The sequence below is a fragment of the Gracilinanus agilis genome, chromosome 3 (assembly GCF_016433145.1).
Source record: "Gracilinanus agilis isolate LMUSP501 chromosome 3, AgileGrace, whole genome shotgun sequence".
NCBI classification, from domain to species: domain Eukaryota; kingdom Metazoa; phylum Chordata; class Mammalia; order Didelphimorphia; family Didelphidae; genus Gracilinanus; species Gracilinanus agilis.
In genome coordinates this window covers 342228733-342252899 of record NC_058132.1, presented here as the reverse complement: position 1 = coordinate 342252899, position 24167 = coordinate 342228733, and the positions used below count along the sequence as shown (strand labels likewise).

Below are 24167 nucleotides of genomic sequence, written 5' to 3'. Positions count from 1 at the left end.
CTTGTTGTCTTGAGAGATCATTAGCTTCTAATTGCTCGATTCTAGCCTTTAGGGACTGGTTTTCCTTTTCAATCTTGTCATTTCTGGTGTTCAATTTGCTTATCAGTTCATTTGATTTCTGAGCCTCACTTTCCAATTGCAAGATTCTACCTTTTAAACTGTTATTTTCTTGCCAGATCTCTTCCATTTTCCTCAGAATCTCAGTTTTGAACTCTTCCATAGCTTGTGAGGAGTTTTCCTTATTTGAGGAGGGTCCGGATGCTTGTTTGTTCTCCTCCTCTGTTTGCTCGGTTGTCTGGATTTTCTCTGTGTAAAAGCTATCGAGTATTAAAGACTTCTTCTTTTTGTTATTATTCTTTCTCTTCTGAACCTCCTGATGCTGAGTAGCCATCATTAGCCCAGCAGCTTCTCAGCTTTATCCTCGGGCTCAGTGTCTGTTCGCAATCTATTGGCTCCTGAGGTCTGAGTTCTGGTTTTTTCCAAGGTCAAGCCCCCTGGTGGGCCCTCTTGCTTGATCCTCTGCTGGAGGTTTCTTTACAAGTCTCAGGGCGCTGCTTCCACAGTCGTATCCCCGTCTGCACTGGTTCCCCACTTAGGCTTTAGTTCCTGGCTGTTTCTGCCTCCACCCACGCCTCTACTCAGCCGGCTCTCTGAGCCCAGCGTCCTGCTCCGGCGCGCGCGCTCAGACTTCGCGTGCTTTTTTTGACTTAATGGGGTCCTAAGTCTTGCTGCTCTCAGGAACAGGTCCCGGAGCTGCCGATGACTCGATGGGTGCCCCAAACTTGCCCTATTTCTTTTTAGCTGGGTTCGGAGCTATCGATGAGTGTGGTGGGGGTGGGGGTGGGGCGGTTGCTCAGCCCGCGATTGAGTGAGAGCCCTTTATAGCTTGGAAATGTCTCGATTCCACGTACCTTCCACGCTGTGCCCTGTTGTGGGGTTTCTCCGTTCGTCTGGACTTGTTTTTATGTCCCCTTGAGGAGTTTTGTATGTTTCGGTCAGGAGAGGTTAAGAGCTGCTTCTTACTCTGCCGCCATTTTAACCCGGCTACCATATTGTTTTGATGATTACTGCTTTGTAGTATAGTTTAAGATCTGGTACTGCTAGGCCACCTTCCTTCATATTTTTTTTTCATTATTTCCCTTGATATTCTTGGTCTTTTGTTCTTCCAAATGAACTTTGTTATAGTTTTTTCTAATTCAGTAAAAATTTTTTGGTATTTTGATAGGTATAGTACTAAATAGGTAAATTAATTTGGGTAGAATGGTCATTTTTATTATGTTAGCTTGTCCTACCCATGAGCAATCAATGTTTTTCCAATTTTTTAGATCTAGTTTTAATTGGGTGGAAAGGGTTTCATAGTTGTGTTCATATAATTCCTGTGTTTGTCTTGGCAGATAGATTCCTAAGTATTTTATATTGTCTCGGATGGTTTTAAATGGAATTTCTCTTTCTAACTCTTCCTGCTGTGATGTATTGGAGATACTCTTCATCATTTCTAATAGTATAATAGTACAGTATTCTATTACATTTATATATCCTAACTTGTTCAGCCATTCCCCAATTTATAGGAACCCCCTTGCTTTCCAATTCTTTGTGATTTCAAAAGAATTAGAAATATTTTTGTACAACCTAGGTAGAGTTTGTTTTGCTTGGGAATTAATTCATTTTTTAATCTGTCCTCCCTCTAATTCTCCCATTTCCTCTTCTCCCCTTTTCCTCTTTTTATCCCTTTTGATTGAAATAAATTTCTGTGCCCAGCTATATATGTGTGAACTCTTCTTTTGATAAACTCAAATTAGAGTGAGGTTCAAATGTCAGCTGTTTTCATTCTTATTGATGTATACATCTACTTATACATCTCACTTGTGTGACATCATCTTCCCTCGCTTGTTTTTCCTTCCCTTAGGCTTTGAAATTGATAGTGTGTCCCAGGCTTTTAGTAAAACTTAAAAAGAAAGCATAAACTTAATGAGGTAGATTGAAGGGAAAATTTTGTAATACTAGTTCCTTTTTATAAGTAGTAGTTCACCAGCAAAATAGCTTTTAGCGGCAAAGACAATTGACATCATTTAAATATTTAATAATTATTTTGGCCTTTTGCAACTGACAAATTCAGAATTGAGAATTTGTCTTTTGGACCTCCTTTTAAAACTATTAATCATAAACCAGCTACCCACGCTAGCACTAAGGGTAATAGCAGCCCCTCTGAGGCTATCTTGAGCATGGTGCTTGTGATAGCAGTCTTGAAAGCAAAATGTACTAATTAGAACCCTGTGGGCTGCTGGGAAGGAACCACTGGAATAGATTTCCCGGGCTTTATTAGATTCAAGAGCCAAGAACCAGATCTGTGACTAAGCTTTACTTGGTCAGGTAAACTGAGTCATAGTAGAAAGCAAGGGCTAACTAAGGGACTCAGCTAGATTACATGATCCCTTGGGAAGAAACTTCTGAGGGATAAAACCTTAGAAGTATATTTTGCCTCCTAAGGCAATTTTTAAGACTGTATCTCTATACAATTGGTCATAAACAATCCACGAGTGTTTGAAAGGAGAAATCCTTGAATTTTATGTCACTGCTAGGCCAAGTGGGGGATGCTCCACTAGTTATTGTCCTTTTCCATGAGAGTACCACTGCAGGGCCACCTGTGTCAACTTCTAACAATTATCCTCCCTGACACACTAATTACTGCTGCTGCTGGTTTCCCATTTAATATCCCTTTAAATCCTGGAGTCAAGGCAAGCAGTCAATTCATCCAGGAATAACAAAAGCTCACACTATTAAACTGAGTGACCCTTAGTCCAAGACTGCTAAAGAGCCAACTAATGAACTATTTTGGCCTAAGTTTGGCACATTTGATTACTGCATCTTATAAGAATGAAGATTTTCTATTGAGAAATCTCACCATATGGTAAAAAATGGGAAAATGAGGCTGTGTCCATTGATTGGGGGATAGCTGAATAAACTGTGGTATCTGATGATGAAGGAATATTATTGTGCTGAAAGAAATAATGACCTGGAGGAATTCCATGTGAACTGGAAAGACTTCCAGGAATTGATGCAGAACAAAAGGAGCAGAACCAGGAGAACATTGTACACAGAGACAGATACAGTGTCACAATCAAATGTAATGGACTACTTTACTAGCAGCAATGCAATGATCCAGGAAAATCCAGAGGAACTTATGAGAAAGGACACTGTCCATATCCAAAGAAAGAACTGTGGGAGCAGAAATGCAGAAGAAAAACATATGATTGATCACATGGTTCAATGTGGATATAATTAGAGTTTTAATGTTAAAAGATCACTTTACTACAAATATGAATAACATGGAAATAGGCTTTGAACATGTATAACCTAGTGGAACTGCTTGTTGGCTTTGAGGGTGGGGGAAGAGGAGGGAGGTAAGGCAGGAGGAAATCATGAATCATGTAACCATAGGAAAATATTTCATTTTTCCTGAACCAAGTGTCCTTGCCCTAGTCATTCTTGTCTTTGCTTCTCCCTGTATTGATGAGTCTCATGTTACCTTTAAATTTTTTTTAACGTTTATTAATATTTATTTTTTAGAAAAGTTAACATGCTTACATAGTTCATGCTCTTACTTTCCCCTTCACCCCCTGACCTCCCCCCCTCCATGGTGATGTGCATTTCCACTGGTTTTAACATGTGTCATTGATCAAGACCTATTTCCAAATCTTTGATAGTTGGATTGGTGTGGTAGTTTCGAGTCTACATCCCCAATCATGTCCACCTCAACCCATGTGTTTGAGCAGTTGTTTTTCTTCTGTTTCCACTCCTGAAGTTCTTCCTCTGAATGTGGGTGGCGTTCTTTTCCATAAATCCCTTAGATGCAAAAATTTTAAATAGAATATTAGCAAAGAGACTCTACCAAGTGATCAAGAGGATCATCCACCATGATCAGGTGGGATTTATACCAGGAATGCAAGGATGGCTCAACATTAGGAAAACCATCCACATAATAGACCATATCAACAATCTAACAAACAAAAATCACATGATTATCTCAATAGATGCTGAAAAAGCCTTTGACAAAATACAGCACCCATTCCTATTGAAAACACTGGAAAGTATAGGAATAGAAGGACCTTTTCTAAAAATAATAAACAGTATATATCTAAAACCATCAACAAACATCATATGCAATGGGGATAAATTAGAAGCCTTTCCAATAAGATCAGGAGTGAAACAAGGATGCCCATTATCTCTTCTACTATTTAACATTGTACTAGAAACACTAGCAGTAGCAATTAGAGAAGAAAAAGAAATTGAAGGTATCAAAGTGGGCAAGGAGGAGACTAAGCTATCACTCTTTGCAGATGATATGATGGTCTACTTAAAAAATACTAGAGAATCAACTAAAAAGCTAGTAGAAATAATCAACAACTTTAGCAAAGTTGCAGGATACAAAATAAATGCATAAAAATCATCAGCATTTCTATATATTTCCAACACATCACAGCAGCAAGAGGTAGAAAGAGAAACACCATTTAAAATCACCCTAGACAATATAAAATACTTAGGCATCTATCTACCAAAACAAACACAGGAATTATATGAAAACAACTACAAAACACTTTCCAAACAATTGAAACTAGATCTAAACAATTGGAAAAATATTGATTGGTCATGGGTAGGATGAGCTAACATCATAAAAATGACCATTCTACCCAAATTAATTTACCTATTTAGCGCCATACCTATCAAACTACCAAAAAACTTTTTTACTGAATTAGGAAAAACTATAACAAAGTTCATCTGGAATAACAAAAGAGCAAGAATATCAAGGGAAATAATGAAAAAAAAAAGTGAAGGAAGGGGGCCTAGCAGTACCAGATATTAAACTATACTATAAAATAGCAGTCATCAAAACAATATGGTACTGGCTAAGAGTCAGAAGGGAGGATCAGTGGAATAGACTTGGGGTAAGTGACATCAGCAAGACAGTGTATGATAAGCCCAAAGAGCCCAACTTTTGGGACAAAAATCCACTCTTTGACAAAAATTGCTGGGAAATTTGGAAAACAATATGGTAGAGATTAGGTTTAGATCAACGTCTCACACCCTACACCAAGATAAATTCAGAATGGGTAAATGACTTGAATATGAAGAGGGAAACTATAAATAAGTTAAGTGAACATAGAATAGTTTACTTGTCAGATCTCTGGAAAGGAAAGATTTTAAGACCAAGCAAGAGTTAGAGAAAATTACAAAATGTAAAATAAGTGATTTTGATTATATCAAACTAAAAAGCTTCAGTACAAACAAAAACAATGTAGCCAAAATCAGAAGGGAAACAACAAATTGGGAAAAAATCTTTGTAACAAAAAACTCTGACGGGTCTAATTACTCAAATATACAAGGAGTTAAACCAATTGTATAAAAAATCAAGCCATTCCCCAATTGATATAAATAGGCAAGTGACATGAATAGGCAATTTTCAGATAAAGAAATCAAAAGTATCAATAAGCACATGAGAAAGTGTTCTAAATCTCTAATAATTAGAGAAATGCAAATCAAAACAACTCTGAGGTATCACCTCACACCTAGCAGATTGGTTAAAATGAAAGAAGGGGAGAGTAATGAATGCTGGAGGGGATGTGGCAAAACTGGGACATTAATGCATTGCTGGTGGAGTTGTGAACTGATCTAACCATTCTGGATGGCAATTTGGAACTATGCTCAGAGGGCTATAAAAAAAATGCCTGTCCTTTGATCCAGCCATACCATTGTTGGGTTTATACCCCAAAGAGATCATAGATAAACAGACTTGTACAAAAATATTTATAGTTGTGCTTTTTGTGGTGGCAAAAACCTGGAAAATGAGGGCATGTCCTTCAATTGGGGAATGGCTGAACAAATTGTGGTATATGCTGGTGCTGGAATACTATTGTGCTCAAAGGAATAATAAACTGGAGGAATTCCATGTGAACTCCAAGACCTCCAGGAATTGATGCAGAGCGAAAAGAGCAGAGCCAGAAGAACATTGTACACAGAGACCAATACACTGTGGTAAAATCTAATGTAAAGGACTTCTGAACTAGCAACAATGCAAAGACCCAGGACAATTCTGTTACCTTTAAATTTGGTGACACTTCTTTTATGATTTTTTTTTAAACCCTTAACTTCTGTGTATTGACTTATAGGTGGAAGAGTGATAAGGGTAGGCAATGGGGGTCAAGTGACTTGCCCAGGGTCACACAGCTGGGAAGTGTCTGAGGCCGGATTTGAACCTAGGACCTCCCCGTCTCTAGGCCTGGCTCTCAATCCACTGAGCTACCCAGCTGCCCCTCTTTTATGATTTTTGATAGACATTGATGCCTCTAGTTCAGTTTCAGTTTTAAAAAATGGAGTTCCACATGTATTTCCACTGAATTCCAAACAATTGTTGGAACTGAAGGAGATGCCAGAATAGGATTGTTCAGCACTGTGTGTCCACATAAAAGAAGGAGCTATACTCTATGAGCAAAGCAGAATTGCAGTAAAAATAATTGTGAGGCATACAGATTTAGAGACATCTCCATCTCAAATGTTCACATGGACTTTTTGTGCCTGACTATGGTAGAGCGTTCAAAGCTCATATTGGTTTGAGTCAGACATACTGTACGTTGACCCTAATATAGTGGTGCCACTTTGGTGCTCTTTGAGTACAGAAGACAACAACCAGCAATCAACTATGTGCCAGTTATTATGCTAAACACTTTTTAATAAATATTCTCTTGTTTGATTCCACAACAGCCCTGAGAAATAGAGGTACTATTATTATCCTCATTTTACAGCTGAAGAAACTGAGGCAAATGGAGGTTGATTTTTACAGAATCACATAGCTAGTAAGTTTCTGAGGCTACAGTTGAATTCAATCAATAATGACTTGTTTCCATTCTATATAATTTATCACCTGAAATTTTCAGACACAGTAGTGAAGTTAAGGTAGTTCTGCCTCATATGTAGTTGTGAATAGAAACTTTGTGCTAGATTGTAGCAGGCAGACCAAAAAGGGGACATGGTTTGAGGGCATGCTATTTCACAGAAGAATCTTTTCTTTTCATTGATTGAGTTACTGGGAGGAAAAATTTAACATGAATGAATGACTAAGCATCTATTAAGCAATTACTAGTGGGGCAGATAAGCAGCACTGTGGATAGAGAGCTCAGTCTGAAGTCAGGAAGATATCTTCCTGAGTTCAACTCTGGCCTCAGACACTTATTAGCTAGAAAACCCTGGGTAGGTCACAATCCTGTTTGCTTCAGTTTTCATATCTGTAAAATGAGCTGAAGAAGGAAATGGCAAACCACTCTAGTACTCTACCAAGAAAACCCCAAATGGGGTCACAGAATCAGACAAGACTGAACAACAAAAATAAATGTGCAAAACATTGTGTTATGGACTGAGAATATAACTAAAAACCAACTAATTCCTCCTCTCAAGGAGCTCTTATTCTAATTGAGGAGACAACAAATATGCAAGGATTCAGCAGCAAGTCAGATGTAAAGTTCTCATGGTCCTTAGGGCACAGAAGCAAAGCAGATGTTGATGCTTCTTTTTTAATGTTATTTTTACTGATAAAATCATCCTGATTTCTAATGTTGAATTGGTAGTGCCAAGGACCTTGGTGGCAAGAACTTTCTTTCCAGGAAATAAGATCAGTAACAAGATTTGGACATGCACTAGAATAAGCCAGACTCTAAGCTGAAGTGATATGGTCTTTTTCATCCTAATATCCCTGGGAACAGTGCTCTAGAACCAAAAAAATTAGAATATGTGACATGACAAAAGATACTCCTATTACTAAGCTTCGTTGAAAGTATACTGTCTAGAAAGATATTATATTATAGGAAATTCTTTTAATATAATATATTGATGCAAAAGAGGAGGTTGTATTTAGTTAGAAAGGAAATATGATGTACTGGAATTAACAGTGATACCGTGTCATGGGAGACTTGGGCTCAAATTCTTCCTGATACTTCGCTTGCTGAGTTGTGAAATGGAAAGGATTGGGGGCAGCTGGGTAGCTCAGTGGATTGAGAACTAGGCCTAGAGACAGGAGGTCCTAGGTTCAAATTTGGCCCCAGAACTTCCTAGTTGTGTGACCCTGGGCAAGTCACTTAACCCCCATTGCCTAGCCATTACTGCTCTTCTGCCTTAGAACCAATACACAGTATTCATTCTAAGGTGGAAGGTAAGGGCTTTGAAAAAAAAAAAAAAGAAATGGGAAGGATTCATTAGCCTCTCTGAACCTGTTTCTTCATCTGTGAAGTGAGGATGACAATTCCTGTAATGTTCATCTCACAAGGATATTATGATGGTCAAATGAGATCATGTACATAAAATGCTTTGAAAGCCCATTTGTTATATGTAAATGTCTATTGCCACTACTTTGAAATTTTTCTTTCTTTTTTAAACCCTTAATTTGTAACAACTCTAAAGAGAAGAGCCTGGGCTAGGCAAACAGGATTAAATGACTTGCCCAGGGTCACATAGCTAGGAATTGTATGAGGTTAGATATGAACTGAGGTCCTTCCAGCTCCAGGTTTGGTACTTTATCCACTGAGCCATGAAGTTTTCTTTTTCAAAAATGTACCTATGATTACTCTGCAATATGGTCGGTGCAAACTATTGTCTATTTTTTAAGTGATTTGAAATTTGAACTCCTTTCTTGCTGTAAGAGTTTATGCCATTTATGATATTTTGACCAGAAAATGAGTCAATAAGTTTACTATTAGAGGGAGATGAGAAGTGGAAAATATGTAATTTGTTGCTAGAGCAAAATGATTGGCTTTTAATGCCCTTCATGACATAACCCTTCCTACCTCTCCGGTCTTCTTAGTCTTATTCCATTTGGTTTACACCTCCACATATTCTATAATCCAGAGAGTCTGATCTCCTTGATATTTCTTGCACAAGACTCTTCATTTCATGATTTGGAACATTTTTTTAAACTGATTCCTGGGTAACTTTATTAAGCAAGTTTATTTGTTAAATCATAGCTTTTGTCTTGCCTAACATGCATTTAATCAAATAAAGCATGAATTGGATTTTAGTGAGGCAGAGTTGCCTAAAATAATCAGCCCCACTCTCGCTTCCAGAGTATTGAAGTCCAGTGGGAAGATAAAAGTCAGGACAATTGACATTGCCCCAGGATTCGGTGGATCACCTTGGCGTCTTTGATATCTTATCAAACTCAATGTGCTCCACAACACTTGCTTCAGTAACTTACCTGCCATCAGAACAAATTGTTCTTGTCTGTCCATTGCACCAGGAGAAATATTCAGGAGTAAGTGAAATCAAAACTTCTCCTGGTATGGATCCTTAAAGGCTTGCTGGCAGGCTGTGTCTCTCTCATACTTGGAAAGTATCCAGGTTCAAGGCTGGCCTAGTTTGGTGGCTTTAGTCCTGAAAGTTCACCATCTTGGGAACATATGCCATTTATAAATACTGAACTAGGTGATTCACAGGATTCAGGATAGATGATCCCGGATGCCATTCCCCATATTACTGAAAACTCAGCTTAACTGAAGGGATGTAAAAAATCACCTGTAACATTCTCAGCCATTTTGGATTTCAGAATTATTTTGTTAAAGTGTAACCTTGAGCCACTTCTTAATTTTACAGCAATATCACTGGTCCTTGACATATTCATGGGAATGTTCTGATTCTCTAGACTTAGGGCTGTCATTGGCCCTAGAGGACCTGGTAAGTCATGTGTGTTGAATTACAGGTGGCTGAACCTAATTTGTAAACCATTCAGATTGAAAAAGTAAAGCCTCTGTTCAGGAGGTCCATATGTAGGCTTGAGAACCATAGTATATAAGTCATTGTCTTCTTGCTCATAGTGTGAGATTTTCAACAGCATTCAAAGAAACTTGGAAGATGATCTTCCTGTTCCTGACAAGTAAAGTGTAACTTTATTGCAAGTTTTGTTGAAGAGTAAGAGTCTGCCTTCTGGAACCACAATGATAGTCCAAGCTACCTGAGGTACTCTACCCCTGGTCTCATCACCAAAACTGGGTAGGATCTGTGAAAATGAAATAAACCTAAGATATTATAGTTTAAACAGTTTGTGGCTCCTAAAATTCCACGTAGAACCTCATCAGCTTGAGTGGCAGGACAGCTGACATCGTAGATTACAACCTGGATCCTCATAGTCTGGTTAGCCAGGAATTTGAGGTTCACTAGGTAAATACCCTGCACCATTTTAGCACAACTCTTATATATCACTCTCAAGAAGAGGTTTTCTGAGCTTGTAAATGGGCACAATTCAAGATTTCATTGCCAAAGGAATCAACCACATTTACTTGCAAAAACATTGCCAGGAAATCTAGTCTTCATTTCATGGTCATAGTAAGTGACTGTGCCTAGAATGCTGGTAGCTGAGAAGTGACTAACCACACTAGAGGTAACAAGGGTCACAAGACAGAGATTCTAGGGGAAACTGTGTTCCTTTAGAGGCTGATTTGAGGCTTTTTCATTGGCTGTCTTCCTTGCGTGGAATTTTTTTTCTTTCTCTCCCTATCTCCTAACTTTCCTGACTTAAAGTCTTAATTTAAATCTCACCTTCTTTAAGAAGGTTTTCTCCACCCTTATTGCCCACCCACCACCCTAGCAGCCTTCTCTCTGGGATTAATTGCAATTTATTTCATTTATATTTTGTTTGAAATAGTTGTTTGTATGCTATCTCTCCCATCAGACTGTTAGCTCCTTAAGGGTCTTGCTTTGAATCTCTGGTGCTTAAAGTAGTTAAGAGAGAGACATTTGCCATTGTTCTGCCATTTTTATGTTGTATCTGATTCTTTGTGACCCCATTTAAGGTTTTCTTGGCCAAAATACTGGAATGGCTTGCCATTTTCTTTTCCAGTTCATTTTACAGATGAGGAAATTGAGACAAACAGAGTTAAATAATTTGCCCAGTCACATAGCTACCAAATGTCTGAGGCCACATTTGAGCTGAGAAAGAAGACTCTTCCTGATGCCAGGTCTGGTACTGTATCCCCTATACTACCTTGCTCTCCCTGCCTGATACACAGTAGGCACTTAATAAATGCTTTTTCACTTGACTGAAAAAAGTGAGACAAAACATCAGAATTTTCAGCCTTTTCCAAACAACTCAATATATATTATTTGCATAGAATGAAAGAACATGATGGGAGAAGTTGAAATCAGTTTCTCATAATCAGCCAATTCTTTTTATTTATACAAAAAAAGAATCTTAGGGATATTTTGCCTAGCTAGAGAGGATAATGATAAAACCTCAGAACTAAAATGATTTTCTGATTCCATGTCTAGGTGAGTTATACTGAAGAACTCAGAGGAGCTATTTGTAGAAAAAGTTAGTTACAAGAAGAGCAGGTTAGAGAAGAGAACAGATATTAGCCCCATATTTATGGCCTTCTGTAATTAAGGAACATTGCTAAAGGAGAAAATTACAGATATGGCTGTTCTCTGAAGGGCAAGAGGTTTATTAACCATAGGACTGGAGCTTCCTCTGCCCCATCTTCAATGTATGTGGAACATAGTAGCGGGTGATCTTAAAGGAAGTGTCACCTGAAGACTATAAATGAAGCTAGAAAAAGGAGAAGCAGTTTAAAAAATATTTTTAAAGTAAATATATCTTATCAAGGTCTGTTCTCCAAGTCACATGGAATTTATACAAACATTTGTGAATGTGACCCTGATCTCCTCCCTTGAAAGCATTGCTATGGAGACATCAGAGTCCGGAAATAGAAAATAAATTCTGCCCCAGCATGCATAATTTTGGGTTGGCTTGTTGAATTTGGCTTTTACAGGTTTTTTTGGAAGAGGGAGCTGGAAGTTTGTCTCTCCTGGATCATACAGGAGTAGGAGGAGTGGTTAGACTAGAATGGTGCAACAATTGTACCAACAAGTGAACACTCAGTTCCCCCTCTCTTTTCCCTTCTAGACTTTAGCAGGTGGTTGTTACAAATGCAATGATCAGAGTTGTGCAGCATCAGAGAGATTGCCAAGAGATGAGAATGTTGGCTGAGATAATGCACACTCCTGTGTCCCCCTCGTTGTGAGTAAGGAATCAATTATCCATTAACTGCCCAACACTTCTGAGTTCTATCTGTCCTCTCTCTTTGGAAAGAGGAAGAGTCAAAGTAAGAAGATGATTCTTTCTCCATAGTATAAACCATTCATTTCTTCCTGTACAAATTAACTCTTCCTATCTCTCCAGACTCTCAAACTAGCTATGCTAACCATGATATGGTAGAAAGAGCCTTGTGTAAGGATTTTTAATAGCAGCCATGTTGGATCAAGCTTGATTGCCAGTATTCTGAAGAGAACCAGAATGAACTGATGTGGCATGAGCCTGGTGTGAGCCAAGGGGCAGTTGGAAACTGCCTATATAAGGGCAAACATGAACCAATCCTGGGTTTTGGTCTTGAGATACAACTGGGTAAGGAGGGAGGTTCTTGGGCTTAGGCTAGGGCAGAGTATATAGAGTATATTCTGATATAATTCTCAACTCTTATCAACCTAAATATTATTCAGACTTATCAACTTCAGTTCTCTGAACATCATCAAGAAGATTTATTCAAATCAAATCAGCATCTGCCAATCAAACAAGGCTCCTGAACATTGGTTAAATTATCTGGGAGATTTTATAATTATCCATCTACTTAGACTTAGAATCTCTATTCCCGCTTTCCATCATCAATCCCGTTTCCCATCACCTATTTTACCAATATTAAATCCATTTTCAGAGAAGCCATCTGCTAACCTGTCTGTGATATCTCAAGATTCCAAAGAGGGTGTCAGTTGGAAGTTCATCTTGGCTGTTGGGAAAATACTAAAATTAATAATCCTCAAACATCTTCTGAGCTAATCCGCAGTCAGAACCAGTTACTTAAACTAATTAGTCTTGTTAATCGAACACACAAGCCTATTAGTTAGTAATTAGAAGAACACTTCTTATCTTCATTAGTTGCTTAAAGATTTAGGGAGAACTGGTCAGCTGTGTTCACCAGTCAGCTGATTCTTCAGTTCCTAGCTGCAGTACCAATTAGCAGCCAGAAAGATATCTAACTATTGGAATAAGGAGATTCATCACCTTTCCTTTACTGTGCCTAATTGCACTTGAGGTTGGTCCTTTGGGATCATTATTTACACCTGTGACCCATTAGGGTCAATACCTCAAGAAACCATCTTAACAGTTACTAAAATTATCCTAACAGTTATCCATATATATTATTATTAACAGTTTCTGCACAAATTATCATAACATTTGGTTTTGGAATCAAAAGAATCTGAATTCAAATCCTGCCTTTAACATTTACTGCCTGTGTAAACTTAGATCAAATCATTTAACCTCCATGGGCCTTGGATTTCTAATCTGAAAAATGAGGGGGTTGGGGGCAGCTGTGGCTCAGTAGATTAAGATTAGGCCTAAGGATGGAAAATCCTGAGTTCAGATCTGCTGGATCCTGGGCAAGTCACTTAATCCCCATTGCCTAGCCCTTTCTGTTCTTCTGCCTTGGAACCAATACACAGTATTTATTCTAATATGGAAGGTAAAAGTTTAAAAAAATGAGAGGTTTGTAGTAACTTCTGAGGTTTTGTCTAGCTTTAGAGTTTTGACTCTAAGATCCTTAGGCAGGCTCACTGAGAAAGCCAGAGAATTGAAAAAATGCCCTTAATATTTGTCCTTTTTTTTTTTTTTTTTTTTTAATCCTTCCCTTCCATCTTAGAATCAATACTGGGTATTGGTTCTAAGACAGAAGAGTGGTAAGGGCTAGGCAATGGGGGTTAGGTGACTTGCCCAGGGTCACATAGCTGGGAAGTGTCTGAGGCCAGATTTGAACCTAGGATCTCCCTTCTCTAAGCCTGGCTCTCAATCCACTGAGTCACCCAGTTGCCCCCATCTTCTGCCTTTTAAAGGAATAATTTTTCTCTCATCACCTCTTCAAGAAAACTGTAATCTATCCATATTTCTTACAGTCTGATATAAATAAATCAAAATAAGCATGATATCTAATTGAAATCCCCATGGTTCCTGCCACTGATTGACTCACAAGAGACAGATTTTTAAAAAATCATAGAAATACAGTGAGGAAGGTCAAATTTCATCAGCAAAGGATAGATATTCAGACTTAGGAAAATACACTGAAGGCAATAAGGCTTATAGTTATGTGTGTGAATAATTTCTTTCAGATGCAAAACTGAAATGCTATTTCCTAAAAGTAACAAGTATTCTGGATAAGTCTGATTGAATTAAAATATGACAAATAATGTAGGCTTTTGCATGTGGTCAGTAACACTGTCATACTGAACACCAGAATCTTGAGGGTCCTTTGGTGGAAAAATAATGAATGACGAATTTCTAAGAGAGTAATCACCAGTAAGTACTCATGCATAATATATATACTTCTTCCCATTTATATCTGGTTTGGAATATCTATCATTAGCAGAATAACTGGCATGGACAGCAAAGTAGGTTCCTTTTCCCCAAACTGAAGCTATAAAAAAAAAGACAAAAGTTTTTATGAACTTAAAGTTATGCAATGTATGGGATTATATAATTTATAATAGCATCTGGACACATGGAGATAGCATTCATCAATTTTCTTTTTACATTGAACTTTATAATTCTCCCTTACATTCATCACATTTTGCCTGGTTATGGACTCCTTAAAGGCAACTTCTGTGGCTTATTTTATTTTTTTATCCATAGGCCTCAGCATACTGCCATTTACAAAGTCTGTACCCAATAGTGTTTTTTTAACTTTATTTTATTTTTTCAATCAGCAAAAATCTTTTTTTCCCTCCTCCATTCCTCACAGAAAGTGTGTGTGTGTGTGAGAAATCCTGTTATAAACATGTCTAGTCAAGCAAAACACATTTCTATATTGGTCATATTCACTAAGTATTTAACTGCTCTCTTTTTTTTTAAATCATTTATTAATATTCATTTTTAACATGGTTACATGATTCAAGCTCCTACTTTCCCCTTCACCCCCCCCTGTCCCCCCACCTATAGCCGATGCACATTTCCACTGGTTTTAACATGTGTCCTTGTTCAAGATCTATTTCCAAATTGTTGATATTTGCATTGGTGTGGTAGTTTCGAGTCCACATCATGTCCACCCCGACTCATGTGTTCAAGCAGTTGTTTTTCTTATATGTTTCCTCTCCTGTAGTTCTTCCTCTGAATGTGGGTAGCGTTCTTTACCATAATCCCTCAGAGCTGTCCTGTGTCATTGCTTTCTGCTGGTACAGAAGTCTATTACATTCGATTTTACCACAGTATATCAGTCTCTGTGTACAATGTTCTTCTGGCTCTGCTCCTTTCACTCTGCATCAGTTCCTGGAGGTCTTTCTAGTTCACATGGAATTCCTCCAGTTTATTATTCCTTTGAGCGCAATAGTATTCCATCACCAGCATATACCACAATTTGTTCAGCCATTCCCCAATTGAAGGGCATACCCTCCTTTTCCAGTTCTTTGCCACCACAAAAAGCGCAGCTATAAATATTTTCGTACAAGTCTGTTTATCTATGATCTCTTTGGGGTATAAACCCAACAATGGTATGGCTGGATCAAAGGGCAGGCATTCTTTTATAGCCCTTTGAGCATGATTCCAAATTGCCAGCCAGAATGGCTGGATCAGTTCACAACTCCACCAGCAATGCATTAATGTCCCAATTTTGCCACATCCCCTCCAACATTTATTACTCTCCCCTTCTTTCATTTTAGCCAATCTGCTAGGTGTGAGGTGGTACCTCAGAGTTGTTTTGATTTGCATTTCTCTAATTTATTAGAGATTTAGAACACTTTCTCATGTGCTTATTGATACTTTTGATTTCTTTACCTGAAAATTGCCTATTCATGTCACTTGCCTATTTATATCAATTGGGGAATGGCTTGATTTTTTTATACAATTGATTTAACTCCTTGTATATTTGAGTAATTAGACCCCTGTCAGAGTTTTTTGTTATAAAGATTTTTTCCCAATTTGTTGTTTCCCTTCTGATTTTGACTAATTTTGGACTTTATTTTATTTTATTTTATTTTATTTTATTTTTTTAACCCTTGTACTTCGGTGTATTGTCTCATAGGTGGAAGATTGGTAAGGGTGGGCAATGGGGGTCAAGTGACTTGCCCAGGGTCACACAGCTGGGAAGTGGCTGAGGCCGGGTTTGAACCTAGGACCTCCTGTCTCTAGGCCTGACTCTCACTCCACTGAGCTACCCAGCTGCCCCTTTAATTTTATTTTTTTTAGATATTATCCCATCATATTCAAATCACATGCTTGCCCTCTATGGATATTCCTTCTAATTGCTCTAATGATGATAAAGTTCTTAGGAGTTAAAAGTACCATCTTCTCTTGTAGGAATGTAAACAATTTAACCATACTGAATACTTTGTGATTTCTTATGTCTGCCTTTTTGGGTTCCCTTTTTAGTTCTCTTTTAGTTCTCTTTTTTTGGTTCTCTCTGTTTTTGAGAGTCAAATTTTCTATTCAGGTCTGGTCTTTTCATCAGGCACTATTTTGCTAAATATATATTTTGTCTCCTTTACAAGCTACCGAGTCTTTTTTTCATGAATTTTCTGAATCGTTTTAATTTCCATTCCCAATTTTTCTTTATCTCTCTTATTTGGTTTTTAAAAATCTTTTTTTGAGAACCTCCAGGAATTCTTTTTGAGCTTGAGACCAATTCATATTTTTCTATGATTTGGATTCAATAGCATTGACTTCGTTGTGAGTTCTGCTGCTCCAGAATTCATTCTGAGGCATTATATCAAAGGTGCTTGATAGCTATTTGGGAGAAATCAGGCATTTCCCTATCCCTTCTCCATGATCATGGCTCTGCTCCAACAAGCCAAATGATAAAAATATTTTAAACTAATTTTTAAAAATCCTCTTCCTTCATCTCTTCCTGGAATCTTAGTTTAAGTTTGGTCCAAACTGTGGTTTTCACTGAGGCTTTCATTCTATATGTTTCGGAGTCACTCTTCTTTTTTAAACCCTTACCTTCTGTCTTGGAGTCAATACCGTGTATCGGTTCTAAGGCAGAAGAGTGGTAAGGGCTAGGAAATGGGGTTTAAGTGACTTGCCCAGGGTCACAGAGCTTGGAAGTTTCTGAGGCCAGATTTGAAACCAGATCCCTCTGACTCCACGCTTGGTGTTTCTAGCCTATCCACTGTGCTACTTAGTTGCCCCTCTGGGTCATTCTCTTCCTCTGAGTTTGTTTTGAGTGTCCCTGATATTATAATAGCTCTTTATGGTTAGATTCTATTTATGTTTCTCATTCTTCCAATCTACTTTTTGACTTCACATATGATCTCAGGGCTGGGATCTGGGAACTTAAAGAAAGGTCTGGGCTGGTTCTGTTGCTGCTTTCTCATATTATTCAGTAATGAGTTATCCCAAGATCTCAGGGATAGCTCAGGCTGAGGACCTACAAGGTTTCAGTATTCCTAAAGTGGTATTTGATCCTGGGCAAACCTGATGAATTCTTCCCTATCTGAGCAGTGTGAGTTCCTAACCTGAGATTTCTGTCTGAGCAATAGTAGAGTACCACTGAAATCAGCTGCTCTTATATAGCCAGGACACTATAATTTCAGAGTAACAGAATGCAGATTCCTCTTTGGTCTGAGGTTCCTTCTCTGGTTGTTTCTGGACAGGTTGCAGACTAGGTTCACAGCTGGAAATAAAGACTCTGCTCTACTCCTGGGATCTGAGTAGAATTTGTTTTTGAACTTACTCCTCTCTATTATAACCCTAGGACCTACAACTACTTCTGACTTTTCCTCAGTCAGCTCTGGATCTATGAACTAGAATTAGTAATGAGTGACAAAGCTTCCAGTTAGCACCTATTCCTTCACCCTGATTGAGTTCACTATGCTTCAGTATGGGTCTGGGGGGGGTATCCTGGTATTGATATGGGACCTCCTTTTGTCTTGGTGCAGTTTCTCCCTGTGCTGGAATGCCTCAGTGTAACCTTGCACTCCTGACCCAGTTCCTACTGTCTGCTGTTCTTTCTGCCTCCCTATGCCACCTTGGGTTAGAAAAATGACTCACTGTGACTTTTGCTTGATTTTCCCATCAGGATTCAGACTGGTACATTTCTGGTTTTGTTTAGAGGAAGTGTGTGAGTGTATATGTGTGTGCACCTTTGTGCAACTCATTGTTCCTGCTTCCTATTACTCTGCCATGTTGGCTCTACTGTGATATTGGAAATTTGGGAGTCCTTGAACTTATCTTGAGGTCTCTGGACTAAACTTCCTGTGGACATTTAAGACTCTTAAAAACTACATTTCCCATGATTCCTCTTGTGTAATACAGGTGGGCAGGAAGTGTGATTATGTAAAGAAAGGTATAAAGGCTCAGGACAGAATTTGTACTTCCTTTTTCCTGCTGAACAAGCCAGGTGGGTAGAGGTAATGGCGCGTGGCTTTTGAATTAGCTCTTATCAGGCACGTGGCTTAACTACCACTATGGATTAGAATAAAACCCTAATATTTTAAAACATATCCTATATTTATTTTGTTACACTACCATCATAATAAATTTTGTTGAATTGAATTTGGAGTGTTATTCTCCTAATATCTCTATACAACTTCTCTAAAGGTTGCTTTTCTGATGCCAAGCAAAGAAAGTAGAGTCAAAACAAACCTCAAACCCATAATACATAGTGGTTACAACAATATAAAGTTAGCATATGAAAGCAACGAAATTCTCGTGAAGTGTAATGGTCAAAGGAGGCATCATACTGTCAAAGTCAAAGAACAGAATGCACTTTTATGTTAATTAAAAATTTGTTTTTCAGAGAACATGCTTTGTATTGTGATTTCTTCAGGTATATGTTAGGTGGTGTTTACTGTGTCAAAAGAAAAAGATCAATAAATTTAATTTTAAAAAGTCAGCCTTAGGAGTAGCTATTACCTACTTGCTAGAGAAAATTATAATTTGTGCCCAGTGAACAAAAAAGAGGGAAAAAAACTTGCAAAATTTATCACCAGAATTTTGTCCCCTTAAGGGTAAACTATAAAGAGCTGGATAGTTCAGGCCTTTGGCTACTTATTGCTTTGGCTGTTATGCTACTAACTTAGCAATTATCCACACTTTAGTGGACCCATGATTCACTGAGGTGAGTATTTCCTCTCATGTGCAGATCCCAACCTATCAAGACTTTCTCATTTCTTTTTTTTTTTAACTAAAAAAAACCCCAACCCTTGCCTTTCATCTTAGAGTCAATATTGCATATTGGTTCCAAGGAAGAAGAATGGTAAAGGTAAGGCAATGAACATTAAGTGACTTGCCTAGGATCACATAATTGTAGTGCCTGAGACCAGATTTGAACCTAGGACCTCTGGTCTTTGGGCCTGGCTTTTAATCCACTCAGCCATATAGCTGCTCCTAAGCTTTTTTTTTTCTTTTGATAATGGCTTTTAGGTAATTCAATAATTCTATTTTTTTTTTTTTGCTGATGTCCTACCATAAATATTCCATCATGGATATACCTAACATGTTTGAGGTATTTATCTAAGTCTTTTAAACATTCCTTGAGTGCCAGTAAATCTGTTGTTTTCCACTTTAATTCTTTGAATTGGTCAGAAAAATCTGCTAGGATATCTTTTTTTTTTTTTTTTAGGATATTTCTGGGGTGCCAATCATTGTTGGCAACTTCCTATTTATGTCCACCATGTAGCTCTATCCAGTGTGCCACCTCACTGCCCGCAGTGTCACCCTCACTCTTTAGCCCTTTGAAGATTTTGGTGTTCTCAATTTATGGTGATTATGATATACTCAGAGCTCTAGGCATCATTAGAAGAATTCTAAGATTAAAAAAAAATAGGGTTCTTTCTCAGAAAGGAGCCGAGAATCATTGAAAGTGCTGTGCTATTTCCCAAATGCAACCCCAGTCCACTCATCCTTCTCTTCAGTTCTGGGCTTACATTGTTGATTGACAATACCTATCCAAGACACATGTACCAAAAGGTAAACTTTGTGAATGGAGAAGGGCTTTTATTAAGCATCTGCTGTGTGCCAGACACTGTGCTAGCGTTTTGTTTCATTTGATCTTAATAACAACCCTCAGGAGTGAAAGGGGGGTAATCCCCATTTTACAGTTGAGGAAACTGATAGAAGTTAAGTGAGTTGTCCAGGGTTACCCAGTTAATAAGTGTCCAAGTCCATATTTGAATTAAATCCTTCCTGATATAGCCCCAGCCCTCTATCTGTTGTGCAACCCAACTGCCTTAGATGATGACATTTTAATCACCCAAAGAAAGACAAAGCACGCTTGAAGGTTATGATGACCCTGACTCTAATCTGCCCAGGTGCTGATGTATGATGGGAGAAGTGCACTTTACCTAATCCTTCTCCTACTGGAGGTAAACAACAAGAAAAATGAATAACACCATAGCTTATGTGACTTTTAGGTTCACTGAGCACTTTACAACACAAGGACCTCTTGTTCTCTTCCTTTTATATAGAAGACTGAGCGGATGAGAGACTTTCAGTGACTTGTACTGGTGACCCATTGCAAATAAGGATTCAGGCTCAGTTTTTCTGACTCCACTCTGCCACCTATCTGAAAGATGTTAGCTGGCTCTACTTACCATTTTTTCCCAGTGTAACTGTGATTAAACCATGACTGTTGACATGGGACACTGAGTTAACATCTGTCCAATGGAAGAGGCATTTTTCATTATTTGTGTGTCCATTCTGGTCATCTATATTCTTTTTCTTTGTCTTATACAAATTCCAAAGGTTTCTGTTCTGTATCCTCTCAATTTACAAATTATCAAAGGAAAATCATTTTGAGAATGACTACTGTGTTAAGCATGTGATATTTAATGAGACAGTTTTTTAAGTGAGACACAAAGGGCATGAATTGATGATAACATCAAATTTAGTGCAAGATATCACATTTTCCAGAAAATATCTTCCTTTATTTAGACATTTACCTGGTATTATTTTTTTTTTTAATTTTTTTTTTATTTTAAACCCTTAACTTCTGTGTATTGACTTATAGGTGGAAGAGTGGTAAGGGTAGGCAATGGGGGTCAAGTGACTTGCCCAGGGTCACACAGCTGGGAAGTGTTTGAGACCGGATTTGAACCTAGGACCTCCCGTCTCTAGGCCTGGCTCTCAATCCACTGAGCTACCCAGCTGCCCATTTACCTGGTATTATTGATCATTATTATCACTTTTTAAACCCTTACTTCCTATCTTAGTAACAACTCTAAGACAGATAGACAAGGGATAAGTAAACAAAGTTAAATGACCCATCCAATGTCATACAGTTAGAAAGTTTCTGAGACCAGATTTGAACCCAAGTCCTCCTGACTCTAGGCCTGGGACTCTTCCCAGTGTGCCACCTAGCTGCCCCTGGGGGTCACTGATTATTAATATCACCACAGGCTTCATGAAAAACCCTTGTGTGTGAGAAGTTCTCCATATATCTTCTTTCTGTTGCAAGGAGTTTGTATAAGTTTTACATTTAAAATGCATTCTTTGCATTCACCAACAGTAGGATATATGCCTCAGAGTCAAGAGAAAGACTACATTGATTCTGAAATCCAGATTCAAGCTGAACTCTTTTTTTAAAAAAATAATTCTTATGGGGGCAGCTGGGTAGCTCAGTGGATTGAGAGTCAGGCCTAGAGATGGGAGGTCCTAGGTTCAAATCTGACCTCAGACACTTCCCAGCTGTGTGATCCTGGGCAAGTCACTTGACCCCCCATTGCCTACCCTTACCACTCTTCTGCCTTGGAGTCAATACACAGTATTGACTCCAAGACAGAAGGTAAGGGTTAAAAAAAATTCTTACTTTCCCTCTTGGAATCAATACTGTGTATTGGTTCAAAGGCAAAAGAGCGGTAAGAGCTAGGCAATGGGGAATAAGTGACTTGACCAGGGTCACACAGCTAGAAGTATCTGAGGTCAAATTTGAATTCAGGACCACCCATCTGCAGGCCTGGCTCTCAACTCATTGAGCCACCTAGCTGTCCCCTCAAGTTGAACTCTTTACCTTGTTCTCAGTTGCCAGTGTCTTCAAAAGAAATGTATTTTTGAATGTCACAGAATAAAAATCCTTTTTTGAAGAGGTCAAGGGTGGTTTATTGTGGGCAATCCAAAGACAAAGAAAAAGTCACTGTTCCATGTAATTGAAATATAGTTTGGAGGTGGTGGCTCTTTGAATGAGAAAAGAGAACTTTAAAAAGTATTTATCATCAATACTATTTGGTACTAATTAAAAATGGAAAAGTTAATCAGTGAAATAGACTAGATAAGCAAGACTCATATGCAATTAAACCCAATAACTTAATGTTTGAAAAACATAAGAACACAAACCATAGTAAAAAGGACCACAAAGCAGTTTTTTCCAATAATCACTGAGGTAAAACAAGTATGTTAATTTTTACCATTACTCGTTAGAGTTCTAGAAATGTTAGCTATGCATAAATTTGAACCACCTAGTTGATTAAGTTGGAAGGAATGGATGTTGGATGAAGTGATAAAGCTGTAATGGTATTGCCTGAAAAGAGTCTCTGAGAAGTTTTAGAATTTATCCAAGATCACGTAGCAGATGAGTAACAAAGTTAGAATTAACAAGAGAGGTTTCTGGCTCAAGTTCAGTATACACTGCTGCTCTCTGGTGGTGCCAAGAACTGATCCTTTGGGCACATAGCATAAGAAGGAAGTTGAGATAAAAAAAGAAGTATCAGTTTAGGAGAAAGAGATACAGAAGGGAGAATCATAAAGCAGAGTGACAGAAGCTAGGAAAAGTAGAGTTTCATGAAAATGTGTTATTTCTCAGTCATATTTGATTCTTTGTGTCCCTATTTGGGTGTTTTATTTTGTTTTTAGCAAAGATATTGGAGTGATTTGCCATTTACTTCTCCAGCTCATTTTACAGATGGTGAAATTGAGACAAACAGGTTTAAGTGACTTCCCCAGAGTCACTCAACAAGTGTCTGAGGTCAGATTCGAATTCAAGAAGATGTTTTTCTGACTCTCCACCTGCCACTCTATCCACTGTGCCACCTAGCAGCTGCCTATAATGTTACTGACAGCACCAGCAAAAAGGAGGCTTACCTGCTCTATTTTGGAGTTAGAACAGGTCTGATTAAAATACACCCCTGGCTTGAACTCCACCAAGTAGAGGTTCTGCTTTTTCATGTCATCCCAATTTGTGGGGAGCTCCCCCGAAAGATAAACATTTGGTGAATAACTCCTTCCCAAATGCAGGCATATGCTTACACCATCTGAATTAGCAGGTCTCTTAGAAAACCATAATATCTCCACGTTCTTTTCTATTTTTCCAACATTAGCCAGGTTTCTGAGTGATTGTGTCAATTCAAGTCAACAAACCTTTGTTAAATCCTTACTACATTTAAGGAATTGTATTAATGAGAAGAACACTTCTGGACTGGTCCTCTGATTTGTTTATCTTATCACTAATTGGACAGGTGATTTTTCAACCAAATATTTCAAACAAGTCCAAGTGCTATGATTTTTTTAGGTTGCATAGCTAGAAATTTGATTTCAGATTTGAACCCATGATCTCCCATCTTCAGGTCTGGTATTCTTTTTTTTTTTTTTTAAACCCTTGTACTTTGGTGTATTGTCTCATAGGTGGAAGATTGGTAAGGGTGGGCAATGGGGGTCAAGTGACTTGCCCAGGGTCACACAGCTGGGAAGTGGCTAAGGCCGGGTTTGAACCTAGGACCTCCTGTCTCTAGGCCTGACTCTCAATCCACTGAGCTACCCAGCTGCCCCTCAGGTCTGGTATTCTATCCATGGATCCACCTAGCTATCCAACAAATGAATCTTTATAGAGCTGCTTCAAGGTAAATCAAACCCCCCAAAGATTGATTTACAAATCAGAAAGCTGATTTATTCTTTCATAATGGGTGATAAATCAATTTACAAAGGTGTAAATAATTGATAAGCCTTATCATTTTATAGAACAGGGTAGATATTAACATTTTACTAAATTTTTTCTTTAAACATAACAGATTACAACCCAAATCTAGGCTCAGATACTTGCTAGCTATGTGATCCTGGCAACTTACTTAACCTCTGCTTGTCTCAGCTTCCTCAACTGCAAAAGAGGGTTAATAACAGCAGCTACCTCCCAGGGTTTGTGTGAGGATCAAATGAGATAATATTTATTAAA

The 24167-nt window shown here is 38.2% G+C and overlaps 1 pseudogene; it reads right to left on the bottom strand.

The window, feature by feature from the left end:
* The window catches only part of LOC123241542, a 46378-nt pseudogene extending 23211 nt beyond the window's left edge, over positions 1–23167 (bottom strand).
* Between the last annotated feature and the right edge of the window lie 1000 nt (positions 23168–24167).